This window comes from Lichenostomus cassidix, chromosome 2 (assembly GCF_008360975.1).
Source record: "Lichenostomus cassidix isolate B80296 chromosome 2, HeHo_3.0, whole genome shotgun sequence".
In the NCBI taxonomy this organism is placed as follows: domain Eukaryota; kingdom Metazoa; phylum Chordata; class Aves; order Passeriformes; family Meliphagidae; genus Lichenostomus; species Lichenostomus cassidix.
The window spans coordinates 14,895,788-14,909,028 of record NC_139482.1 but is presented as its reverse complement, the minus strand read 5'-3'; the positions used below and the strand labels follow the sequence as shown (position 1 = coordinate 14,909,028).

Below are 13,241 nucleotides of genomic sequence, written 5' to 3'. Positions count from 1 at the left end.
AAGCCCACTTGGGTGGAGGGAGCTGCTGGAGTGGTGGAAGGAGAAGTTGGTTCATGATGCAGAGGTAAGGTGATGGGAGGTGTGGGAGGTGTGGGGACATTCTGTGTCTAGCTCAGGTGCACATGTCTGCCTGTGGCACAGGTGCTTGGGATCTGTCCTGGTTTCAGCTGGGATAGAGTTAGCTTTCCTCCTAATAGAGGGTACAGTGCCATGTTCTGGATTTAGTATGAGAATAATGTTAATAACACACTGGTGTTAGAGCAGCTGCTGAGCAGTGCTTGCACTAAGTGAAGGACTTTCCAATTTCTTATGCACGAGAAGCTGGGGGGAGCCATAGTTGGGACAGCTGACCTGAACTGGCCAAAGGGATGTTCCATACCATAGGATGTCATGCTCAGTGTATAAACTGCAGAGAGTTGGCTGGCAGGGGTCAATCACCAGCAGGTGGTGAGCAATTCTATTGTGCATTTTTCCTATTATTATTATTTTTTAAAGGTAAAATTTATTTCAATTATTAGACTGGCCTTACCCCTCAGATTTTGCCCTTTTCCAATTCCTCTCCCCATTCCACTGGGGAGGCTGGGGAGAGGGAGTGAGCAGCTGCTTAGTACTTGGTTGTAGGTTGGGGCTAAACCACAACAGGTTACCTAATTGGCCCATAAAACCCCAAGCTCAGGGGAGCCAGGCTGAGCCAAGCATTGGGGAAAGCTCAGAGAGCTCAGTCTTAGCTCTGGGAAGCAGGCTGGCAGCTCTGGAGGTGCCTCAATCCACCTGGGGAACCTGCAGGCTGAGATGGGTGTCAGGCTCTGAGCTGCTGCTGGTTGGTAAAGACACCAGACCTGTACACCAGAATGAGCTCTCTCAGCCATGCCCGGGTGACCCCACAAGCTGATTCCCCATGCTCCTGGCCAGCACCCCAGGAGCTGGGCACTGGCTGTGACACCCCAGCTCCTGCCGAGGGACAGGAGGCAGCCAGGCTGCTGCTGGATGCTCTGCTGCCTTCCTCTGCACAGCGAGGGCTCCGATCCTCCCGATCCTCCCGGCCAGGGCGGGAGCTCTGCCCGTTTTTCAGGAAGGATGATTACATCTGCAAAGCACCCGGCAGCGCTTTGGGATGAAGAGCGTTATGTAAGTGTAAGATAATGTTATTTATAGAGCCAGGTTTTATCCAAAATGGAATTAAACTTGTGTTCCTGAAGCCTCTGCTGTCAAAGACAAATTGGAATTTGTCCACTAGCCCCTAGTGCTTTGCAATTCAAATTGTTTTTCTCAGTTCATCCCAAAGTTTAGGAATGTGTTTTATTTACAAGTCATACATCTCAGAAAGTGAGGAAATCTCTTTTCCATCAGCTGTGAGGTGACCATGGAAGCCTGGGCTGTAGCCATGCTTTGCAACCACATCAGCTGTGGCACCAAAGAACCATAAACCAGGAAAGGAAGGCAGAGTTTGAGTTGGGTTAAACAACAAAACCACAAACACTGGTCCTAGGCACAATATTTTGCCTGCATTTAACACTCTCTGTAGCAATCCATGAGCTGCAGGGAGGGTATCCAGCTTACATCCCTGTTGGAGGTCACACTAGTTCATTGGGTTAATGTCTGTGCTCCCGCAGAACTACAGACCCTGTGACCTTTTAAAATCATGCATTATTAACTTAGAGAGCTTTACTTGCTCTTTTGAAATATTAGATTCAATTATCTCATATCTGTACTTTTTACAAGCCATGAAAATGCAAATTTCTGGGATGCCTGCTGAAATCCCTGCTAACAGGTGTTAGGAATATTGTTTTATGAGGTACAGCACCTTGCATAGGTTAGTTTGTAGAGTTCATCTGCTGCCCCTCACTTGTCATAATATCTAGCATGGAATTCCACACATGCCTTTTATTTAGGAAAGAGCACAAAAGTATGTTATCTTATTCCTCTGGAATTTTCCACAGTTATTTAACGTGTTAGTTTAAGCATAATTGGTTAGTGTGCTCTTGAAATCTATATCTTAGCTGTACTTATTTACATCGGGCTAAAAGTAGTTCATTTCAGTTGAGGTAAATGTGAAGCATTAGATTGCAAACGTACCTAATCCATCTCTCCTCCCCCATGACTAGAAATCCTGTGGTTAAAATAACACAGCCTCTATTCAGAGCACAAACTTAGAGCTGTGAGCAGGAGCAGGCTTGGGATTTAAACAACTCTCAGCAGATGAGTCTGTTCAAGGGTCTTTCTCGGGTTTGTTTTTCATCCTACTTTTGATCCATGAGAGGAAACCAGGCTCTCTCCTCTGGGCAAGCAAGGTAAAGATTTTCTGCATTCTGTATATGGCTGCATGTGCTTGTAAAGGAGCTTGTAAACATGATTGCAAAAACGCTGCTGCAAATGCAATTGTAAAAATGTTGCTGTTATAGAGCAAGAAGTGTTTGGCAAATGGCTTCGCAATCTTTAAACGTTATTCTGGTCTTCTGGCTATTTCCACACGACAGAGAAAAGATGAAATGATAAGCTTTGCACAGACAAGCAAGGAGCAGTGATTCTCCATCACACATTAGAGAAGCTGAGCATGTAGGAAATAGCAAACGCAGGTACTACGGTGATCTAGCCAGACTAAAGCAAAACTGGCATTTTGTTAACTGCCAGGTATTGCCCCTTCTGGGTTTGTCCAGCTGCTCTAATCCCATTTGGGAGGCTGAGGCTGTGCTGGAGGATGGCAGTGAGTCTGTTTACAGAGTATATGCTAATGCTGCTCCGGCGTGACTCTTACAGTAACGGCAGAACAGTGCTTTCAGGAATGTTTGGATGCGGCGTGCCAGATAATTAACTGCCTTTATTTGCTCTTACTGCTTTCCAAGTCACTGGGGATGTAGAAAAGCATCATCTTTCCTTGAATCCTTATTTTATTTGAAATCCAGGAAACAAGCGTGATGTCTGTGCTAATGCCCGTGGAACTGTACTCCCAGTGCCAGAGTCTGTTAACTCTCCCAGCCCTGTGCTGTGTTTCACAGGGGATCCCGAGTACCACATCAGTCCTCCTGCACCACGGTGCTCTAACACAGAGGGTGGCACTGCTGGAGAATATGGAAACACTGGTACTCACATTTTTGCTTAATTTAAAAAAATGCTGCCCCTCCTTTCCCCAGGGCTTGGGACAGTGTGGTTGTGTTGGGGGGACACTTACACTCTCCCTCCATTGGGGCAGCACGAACAGATGCTTCTCCAGGTGCTCCCTTTCCAGTGCTGGAGAGAGCCTTGTCTCCCACACAGAGATGCTCCCTTTCCCCTTCCCCTGCTTTCCACTCCTTTTTCCCTTCCCTGAGCTAGCCAGGATAGTATCATCTTGTCCTGTGTGCAGTCACTGGCCTCCCCTGGTCCCTGCTGTCCCACTCCACATGGCAGCATGCACTGCACTCCTGCTCGGCCAGAGGAAAGAGGAGGACTCCGCTTAGCACTACAGGTCCTCTCAGCACAGAGCTGCCACGCTGTGGGAAAGCTTTTCGACTGGAAAAGGTGCCTTCGTCCCTTGAGGCAACAGTGCTGCTTTGTCCTGGGGGAGAAATGCAGCTTTATCACATGGGTGCCCGGCAGAGGGAGGGACAAGCAGGACTATTAGGAATACAAACACACCGCTTTTCCCCATACTCTGAGCATACTGTGGCAGAGAGGGAGCTGGGAGGAGAGAGAATATGTGCAAAACAAAGAAATGCGGTCAGGCAGGAACTATAAAATTCCAATATAGAAAGTGGAGCTGATGTCATTTTAACATCCTAAGCAGTGCCAAGAATTCTAAGCTCCGTATCAAGATTCAGTGCAAAACCCCCACAAACTCACAACTTGTTCTTGTGGAAAAATTAACTTTTATGGAAAATATGCATGGGAACATGCCAGAGGAGTGTGTTGCTTTATTTCTTTTATTAATTTTGAATACATTAGTTCAGAGAGCAATCCCATTTTAGCATCAGCTGCCTCTATCCAAGGAGCCGAAGCTCACATATACAGCTTGCAGATACTGGAGGCGAGGGAGCTGTGTTTTTCTGGATGATCAGTTGTTAGATGGAAAGAGCTGTTCGAGTAGGAAGGGGTGTGGGAAGGCTCAGTGGGATGACTGAGTTAAAGCTTTTTTCCTGGTGACATATCTGAATCGTGATTAGGTGCACCTGAATGGAGCAGCATCATCAGCTATTATAGCTCAGAGTGCGTCAGAGGTGGGATCGCGTGCGGCTCCTGTGATAAAGGTTACTCATCTCTGTCCTGCTGCAGGACCGCCCTCGCTGCTGCTTATAACTTTGTCAGACTTGAGTTCTTCCAACTTGATTGTCTGCCTGGGGCTAAGTTCTTTTCTGGAAAATTTCAGCCAAAACTGTCCAGCCAGTTTTGTCCATTCCAAGAATGAGCATAGGGAAAAAGGAATTGTTGTCCATCTGGAAAAAAAAGAAAGGAAGAAACATGAGGGGGGAACCTGGTGATCCTTTCTTTGGATAGTTCTTATCCCTCTGTGCTCTGGAGTTGAGATCTGAAATTTGGCAGCATTCTGTTAGGAATGTGATTCTTTTTTTTAAACTTTGTAAATCTCCTCCAATTTGGCTTAGTGATAGCCTTTGAAGGGAGAAAATAGCAACTTCTTAGGGATGTGCTAAGGTTGAACAGTCAAAATCTGCTGATTCCTTCCCACATGAGTGAGCTCAGCCCAGCATCCCAGCAGCTCCCAGTGCTGACCCCAATGCTCCTGTGCAAACATTCAGTGCTATCAAGTTCCTGCAGATCCTGCTGCTTCCCCAGAGCACTGCAGGAATCCCTGTTCTCTCTCTGCAGTCCAAGAGTCAACCTCAGCTCAAGGAGCAGAATGAAGCTGGGCTTTTCACGGAAGGCTGCTCAGGGCAGAGTTGATGGTCAATGGAAAGGCAGGCAGGGAAAAACACACTTTGATTGTTTCCTGGCACAGCCAGGTGGCAGACAGGGACCCTGGGGATGCTGGGCTAAACAAGGGTCTGGTACTCAGATGCTAAATCCGGAGGGTTGCATGGGACTGGGATGGGGAATACATGGTACAAGTGAGGAGTCAGAGGGCTTGGGAGCAGGTCAGGAAGGTGTGTGTCAAGGTGTGAGCCATAGGGAGAGTCTGAACTTGCCAGAGCCTGACATGAGACCTCAGCTGCCCCATCCTTGGTCCCTCTTCAAGACTATGAGTGCTGCCTCTCAGAATTGGCGTCAGTCCCACTCTCCCTGCAGGGTCTTCTGTGCCAGGTCTTGCTGAGGCTCTCCCCAGTCTGCAGCAGTGGCTGTAGGGTGCCCTACTGTCTGCATGTGCCACAAGACCCTGCTCCTGAATGTCTGTGGCTGGGATAGGAGTTGGTGAGAGCTCTGCCTCGAGCATGCCCAGTGTGCCTGATGCTGAACACTCCTGAACTGTCCCATGTTTGTTGGTCACCCCCTGGAGACATCTGGGATGAATGACCAAGATCCTGATAAACTGGTGCCTGGCACAGTGAAGCTGCTGCTCACATGCCTCTCTCTATTTCTATATTGTTCAAATGGCTAAGGAACCACCACCTTTGAAAGAGGTACTAGATCTCAGGGACACTTGTGAGGAATCCAGATACCATAGGGAGGTGTGTCATTGTAGTTCCCAGTTTTGGGAAAATCAGTAATTTTTACTGAGAACTTGGGATGAAAAGAAAACCTAGGACTACACTGAACTCTAAAGGAAAAAACAAAACTATATAAAATATCCAGTGAAAACACTCCATCCTATACCATGGGATAAAGCTGAGACCTCTGGCAAAATCCTGTGTGTTCATCTAATTAACAATTGTATCATCATACATAGCACAAAGGAAGCCTAATTCTGGCATCTCTTGCTTCATGGATTTTTCACTCATAATGGTATTCTTATAGCCTATTTTTGTATGCAATGCATATGCAACATTGGAGACAGATGGTGAAATCTCAGTGTTCATTGTGCTACTTAACGTGATTTCCACATCGAAAGGTAGGGAGCTGCAGTCTGCTTGTTTCCACTGCTGCTGGAGTGGCAGGGAAAGGTGGTTCACTTCACTTCTTTTATGGCTGTAGACTATGGAGCAACCTGGACAGCCCCTCCTTCCACAGAGGCAGGCAGTGAAGTTTAGTCCTCTTCATCAGCTCCTGGGAGCTCCATGCACACACCAGGACTCAGCTCTGTGAGGCTGTGTAGAAACAAGACTAGGACAGGAGCTGTGAGAACAAGGTGAGAAGATCAGAGCTGCCTACAGACTGCTATTTGGAGAGGAGGGAGTGCCAAGGAGCTGTGAGACTGTTGGCCAGTGTGGTAGGCAGTGCTTGCTACACACCAACAGCCTCACCTTAGTCAAGGATGACACAACCAGGAGTTTTAAGCAGGAATTGGCAGGAGAACAGGAACAGAAAAGGAAAAGGAGTGGTGGATACTTATGGGCTTCTGCTCCAAGGGTCGAGGTGGGAAATAGACATCCCTAAAGTTTGATGCTGAATGAGTGGAGTAGAGACTGACAGTTGAAGGACCAGAGATACTTACTGGGGATGTCCTTGTGGAAGTAGTCACAAAATAAATAAATCCAGGAGGATGTTGCTATTAAAACATTGATGAGATGATTACAGCTAGGGAGTGACATCATGGATGAAGCAGTCAGGTCTGTGCACAAGGTTTCTTGCACAGATCTAAAAGAGCTGCTGCCTTCTCTGCCACTCAGCTGGTCCAGCCAGCTCCTTGCACTGCACACAGCCCTGGAAAAGAGTCAGGTCACCTCATGAGTGCTAACCCACAACCTTCCCTGTTTAGGAATTGTTTGACTTACTTGAGGCTCAGACTCCACACAGAGAATCCCATGCTCTTCCTACAGTTTTGGTCTGAATTAAACCGGCATGTACAACATGACTACTTCAACAATCACAACACTGTGCCTTGGGACTTTGCCTCTGCTGGAAACTAAAGTATGTGCAATTAATTCTCAATGAACAAAATGGAGCTTTTGTGTAATACTAATGCTCATTTGTTTCCAATTAGTCATGAATCATGAATTGTTTTGTCTCAGGAATTAATGCTATTTTTTCCCAAATTATCAGGTTTTACCTACTTTGCAGATCCCAATATTTCCCCAGATTGTGTGGGCCAGGTCTTCTGTCCTGATCCATGCCAGAATCTTGGGTTTCTGAATGTAATTGTACAGTAACGTTTAGGTGTCCAGATCCTGTGGCTTGAGAGAACCAGACTGTTCTCACACCTGAGAGAAGGTTGCTACCTTCCTGCAATTGCACTTCAAATATAAATACATCTTCCTGTTATTCTGCTGTCCAGTGATGTGGGTAAGGGTCAAACATCAAAGGAATTTGCTCATGAACATCATGATGTACAGATTTTTTCTCCTATCAAGGCATAGCCCTGTCTAAATACTCTTGTAAGTGACCATCTTGGTAATCCAAACAGTGTTCTCATATATAAATCAGATCCTGCTTAATACAGGGCATCTGCCATGCCTTCATATGCATCCACGAAACATGTGTCACTTGGGTTGTGTGACCTTTACAGAATCCTGCAATTTCAGGGACACTTTGGAAAAGTGACTTTGTTTTTCTATTGTCTTTCAACTCAGCTGCAGAGGGGGAGTGAATACAGAGTTGTATCAGGAAAGAAATACTCATTTCTGGTAAGGCAAAGGCCTTACCTTTTTCAAAAGATGGAGGCTAGCACAGGGTGAGGAAAAGAATTTCAGCCTTTTGTACTGTTGAATTTGGGAAACCCCTACTCAGACACAAATTCAGGTTTCCCACGGTGAGACAAGTGTTGTGATTCCCCCACGTCCTCTTTGTATTAATTCATTTATAACAGCCTTGTGAATCCTGCAGTCTGTATCTGAGATCTATGGCACACAGAGGTTCCTGACAACCTCAAACTCACTGAGCACTTTTAACTGCTTATGGGAAATAGTATCCTTGCACTTTTCTTTAGATATCTTGCCCCTCAGCAGTTAACTTCTTCTCTGCTACTACCAGATGGATGTTCATACTCTTGGCATTCTCCTCCTGGAGGGCAGACAGCAGCTCCTTGTTCCCACCATGGAAGGTGGCTCCAGCTCTGTACCCCCCGTGCACAATAAACTCTCACCTAAGTTGCCATCCCTGACCCTCAACCAAATCCAGAAGGGTTTTAAATCGAACCCTCATTGCAATGTGCAGCCTTCTGCCATCAAGGCTGTGCTTGTGTGTCCATCAGGGACTGGCCAGCTCATGGGATGGGTCATGCACAACCAGCCATACCCACCTTTTCCCCTTCTCCTCGGACTCTCAGTCCCACAGCTGCATGTTGGGGAGCAGCAACCTGTGGAGTTAAACCTCCTTCCCCAGCCACCTCCTCAGACAAAATGCCAGTGGGGCTTGCAGAGTGGCTTTCTTGCACTGTGCATCCACGGGCTATAACTGCCAGGGTTTGCACTCCTGCTGCACGTTGGCATGAGGCAGAAATTGCATTGTCAATAACTTACATTGGAGAAAGAGAATCAAACAAAATTATGTCATCCACCTCCAATGCCTTTGCTCATAATGGATTGTTTTGGTCTCTTGCATGTGTGTAATCAAATGCTGCTGCTTTTCACATGCTGCAGTTCACTGTGTTTAAGTTGAGAGAGCTCTCCCTTAAATATTTATTTAAACAATAATATCCCTTGAGCTCTTTATAAATTGCTGTACAAAACTGACTCCAAATACTACTTAAAAAATTTAATTAAACTGGTTTACTGCCTGAGCACAGTGTTGTGGGTCAGCACCTCCTTCTGTCAAGGCTGAAGATCCTGCAGCTCTGAAAGCCAGTCCCTGCTCCACAGGACTTATGGACCCAGCCCTCAAATTGTTCCAACAGCTCCTGGAGTTGCAGGGCACAGTTTCAGAGGTCATATTGTTTTTGCCCCAGGAACTCAAAAATCCTGTAACTTCCAGGAGTAGGTTCCTTCCCTGGATGCAGGAAAACTACTCTGAGAGCCATCTCTTCCTACTGGTACCCACACACCACGACTGAGGCTGGAAATAGCAATGCCAATCCTCTGCAGCTCACAACTGCTGGGGAGCAGGAGGAAGCTGAGGCTGCTGATAGTTTTCGATAGTGTTTAAATTATAACTTCATAACCTGCAGTTCTGGTAATTTTCTGAGCAAAAGACCCTAAAAATACATAAAACACATGACATGCTCTGCACTATTTGGCTGGAATCTGCAAATCTAAGGTGGACTCACCATCCCAAACAAAATATTTTTTTATAGTATATAAAAGAGAGGATTCAAACTCTTCATTTAGCAGGTCATTTTTTTTTATTTAATTTGAGTTAAAGGTGTACTTGCACAGAAGTGTGGCTAGTATCAATGCTATCTGTTAAAAAGCTTGCATTTGATTAGCAGTGTTCAAGTGGAGGAGAGCTACAGCCCTTCTTCTTCTGCTCTTTTAATTCCACATTCTTCCAGCATCTTGATGAATCAGTTATTGGCTAAATCTTCATAGTCAACATGGATTTGGGTGGAAATTGAATTACTCACCAGCTAAAGTAAGTGCAAAGAAGCTAATTCATTATGCTGCTCCTTAGCCATAATTGAGGCTCATCTCCTCATTTGAGGCTCTGTGTGGGTTTAATCATAGAGCTGAACTGGGGAGAAATACCAAAGCTTCTCTGAATAATTTTTATTCTTGCCCCAGCTCTTTATCATTAATTACATCAAGACATATCTCCAAGGAGACCAAGAATGGTGCCATCAGCCTGCTGTCCCGTAGGCTCCCCCTAAACCTTCACTTGCTTTGCTCAGTTCAGTGCATCTCTGGATGATCCCTTGGGAGCAAGAGGAGGGCTGCATTTTGCTTGAGATCCTCCTTGTTCTGAGTGCAGGCTTTAACAGACTAAATGAAAATATACCACCTTTATGGAGCAAATGCTAGTGGTGAAGCTGGGAGATCAATCAGCCTTTTCTTGGCTGAAGATGATTGCAGGAGCAGTTTTGAACATCAGGAGGGCATTGAGAGTTACTTTCCTCCCACAGTGAATACAATATATGGAACAAATGCCTCAGACATCCTTTTCCTTTTGCCAGTCTGAATGGGAAAGACCTCCTTGTACTTTTCTCTCCATTAGACAAGGCCACGGTCAGCAACATGGATGAAGTATCACAGTTCAATAATTTTCAAATCAATACTTCATTACTTTTCTCTGCTCAGAGGAAGCACATTTTTCTCTGCATGGGTTCTTAGAGACTTTAACCAGCTCTCATTCACCCAGACATCTTGTGTCAGTCTTAGGGTTAATTTCCTCCTTTTAATTTCCTCCCATTATTTACTCACAGCACCTGGAGTTGACCTTTGGCAGTGAATGTGTCTCAAATAAGATTTCCAGAATAAAGGGTTTTTTTAAATTTTTTGCCTGCCCCAGTCGATCTGAACAGCTGCTTGGTAGCTAGAAAGGGGTTTTTCTTCCTGTCCTTCCAAATGTTGCCTTTCATTAGTAGCTGTTGCATAGCCACTGGGCCTGGCAGTTCCACTTCAGGGGATCTTCTGAGAGTCATACCTTTGTCCACAATCGGGTCAGAAAGCCAAGTTACAGAAAATTTTATGGAACTGTATGGTCCTGAAACTGTTGTTTTAGACACGTCCAGGTTGCTTAATTCCAGAAACGAAACATTTTGATGGTTCAGAACGGAAACTGTTTCCAGTTTGAACTGAATGAAAACCTCTGACTTCCCCTCAGTTTGACATTAGCCCTCTCTTTTCTCTTTGGTGTCTCATGAGGGTTTGTGCTTGCCTGTAGCCATGTCTCACCAGCTGGGCTGCACACACCCCTAACCCACAGCAATCACACTCCTGTGTTGCTCCACTTTCCCCAATTTCCTCATGAACATACACACCTGTAGTGGAAGGTGCTCACCCAGAAAAGGGACTTTGGCAATGTGACCCAAAACACTGCAGAAGAAATCACATCTCCTCCTGGGAATCCCTGGGGAGCTGATGTAAGACCCTGAAAAATGGAAGACTGAGGAAACCAGCCATGTAGCATGACCTGAAACTGTGCCAAAAGAAGCAAGCCCACTTATTTCACTGTACTCTTGCAAGGACCAGAGCTGCCTCCTGGATATGGTGATAGTCACTTCCCAACTTTCACCCTCCTAGATCTGGAGAAGCAGCTCAAAGTATGGTGCCCTGCATCTGCTCTGGCTGTCCTACCCACCAAACCAGCTGCTTACATCTGCCCAGTAAGTGCTGGAGGGTTATGGACAACCTGGGCATGGGGCAAAAGCAGAACCAGGCACTGTGACCACTGCACCAGGCACCCCTGTAAAGGTCTCAGATGTTTGCATGGCTATGGTCTGCTCAAAGCAGCATTTGTTTAATTCAGCCCTGTTTGTGTGGCTTTGTGAGCACTGAAGCACTGTGAGTCCCAATGTTTAACTACTGTTATTTATTAGGTAGAATACTGCCCAGTCCTGGGCCTGAACTCTCCAAAATGAAGCTCAGTATATACAATCTGCCTTGCCTCTCTCCAAACAGCATCCAGCATCAATCACGACACTGTAAATTGTTTACACAAAACTGCAGACATCATAACTTATTAAATAACTCTCTTGTCGGTCAGATAAGTAAATATTTCGAAAGACTGAATATCGTGGCAAGCTGGAACTGCCCAGACCAGCTCCAAATGGATCCAAGTTAACAGGGGACCATATTTGCCTTGCCTTTGATATCCCTGCTCCAAACTGAGCTGAGAAGGGATCTGAAAACAAGCCTCCCTAAGGGAAGCTTATGCAGTTTTAAAGATGCTCAACCTTCTGTAGAGATAACAGGAAGAAGAAAACTGTGAAAAGAGTTTGCAAAGAAACTATCTTCCTGAAGCTGTGAATTTGAATTTGTGGGAGTCAGACCCTCCCCCTCCTTCTCCATGTCATTCTCTCCAAACCCAAACCACTGAAGTAGATGCTAGAAAGTCTCTGCTGCATAAGAGACTGAGGGTTCATTCCTTGGGCCATAGCTAGGGACTGCAGGCATGGGTTTGTTTCGCTGTTGGTGGCATGGATGGGGGCAGCAGCTTCACACAATCACCTCTTCTTGCAGGCAGCCATCCTGGGAGCTCTGGCTGTGAGAAAGGGAATGGTGTTGGCATTGACCCCCACACTTCCATTGCCTGCCCCTGGTAAGTCTCCTTGCTTTTGAAAACAGACCATTGCTAACTGCTTCAGAAACACACGGAAACATGTTGTTTTATGAGATATTTGTTTCCAATCATTTCCAACAATTATTTGGGATCTTTTTCCTTTGGAGTTCACTGAGTTGTACCAGCTCGCCTCCTTTTCAAAGGGGCTGTGTTACATGCAGGAATGTGGAGCTGAAAGGACCTGAGTTTTTGCAACAGGAATTTGTTTTGGAAGCAAGCGAGTCGGAAGGAGAGGAAACGGGCAGCCCACCAAGGGCTTCGGCAGGATTATCCCACCCTTTCAGCAAGTTACAGCCAGGGCAGCTCATGAGCTGGGGCTGAGCCTGCTTCCAGTGGGGGTAGGGACAGACAAACCTCTCTTACCAGCAGTTTCATACAGCACAGGATCTAGTCATGTCGCTTGAAACCTCAGCTGAAAAATCCCCTCCAGCACAGACCTCGCTGATGTGAATCATTGAATATCCTGAACTGGGAGGGACCCCCAAAAATCATTCAGTTTGATGTTGGAAGCTTTCCAACAAGTCACTGTGATGTTGGACAGTGTCACCTGGGTGAAGCTGGCTGTCAGCTGCTGCTGTTGGGTCACTGTTGGACATTCCTCCACACAGAGCCCTGACAAAGGCCTGGCACAAAGTCCATTATCAGATGAATTCTCATGGGCTGGAGGCTAACCTGGGGCTGAATCATTGGCTCAGCTGTGCATTTGGCATTTACTTGTTTGCTACCTGACTGGCACCTCCCAGCCTGTGTTTTCTTTAATAGGATTTTAATTCTTAGTCTTTTGAGATACCTCAACATCTCCTGTAGCTGGTGCATCTGGGCAGTTTTCTTAAAATATATGTTTCCTTGCACTTTGGGTATCACTTATTTAATGTTAGAGGCATGTGTGAGGCTGTCCATGTTTGCAAAAAGGCAGGGGTTTCATCCCAGGACTAAATCAAATGCTGCCAAGACAGCACAGTGCAGACATAAATAAAACATAGGTTGTAGAGACCAACTGTCAGGAGTTCTCAACTCCTTAAATATCCATTCCTGTTTGTGCACAGACATTCTTACTGGCGCTC

The 13,241-nt window shown here is 46.0% G+C and overlaps 1 protein-coding gene across 2 annotated transcripts in view; it reads left to right on the top strand.

The window, feature by feature from the left end:
- Window positions 1-2,136: 2,136 nt before the first annotated feature.
- JCAD (junctional cadherin 5 associated) overlaps window positions 2,137-13,241 on the top strand; it is a 63,851-nt gene continuing 52,746 nt past the window's right edge. Inside the window, exons 1-2 of one of the 2 annotated variants that reach the window (XM_085050431.1) lie at window positions 2,137-2,291; window positions 12,078-12,156. The gene's annotated coding sequence lies outside the window, so the exon portion shown is untranslated. The remainder of the gene's footprint in view (window positions 2,292-12,077; window positions 12,157-13,241) is intronic. The other variant, XM_085050432.1, reaches the window with a different exon arrangement.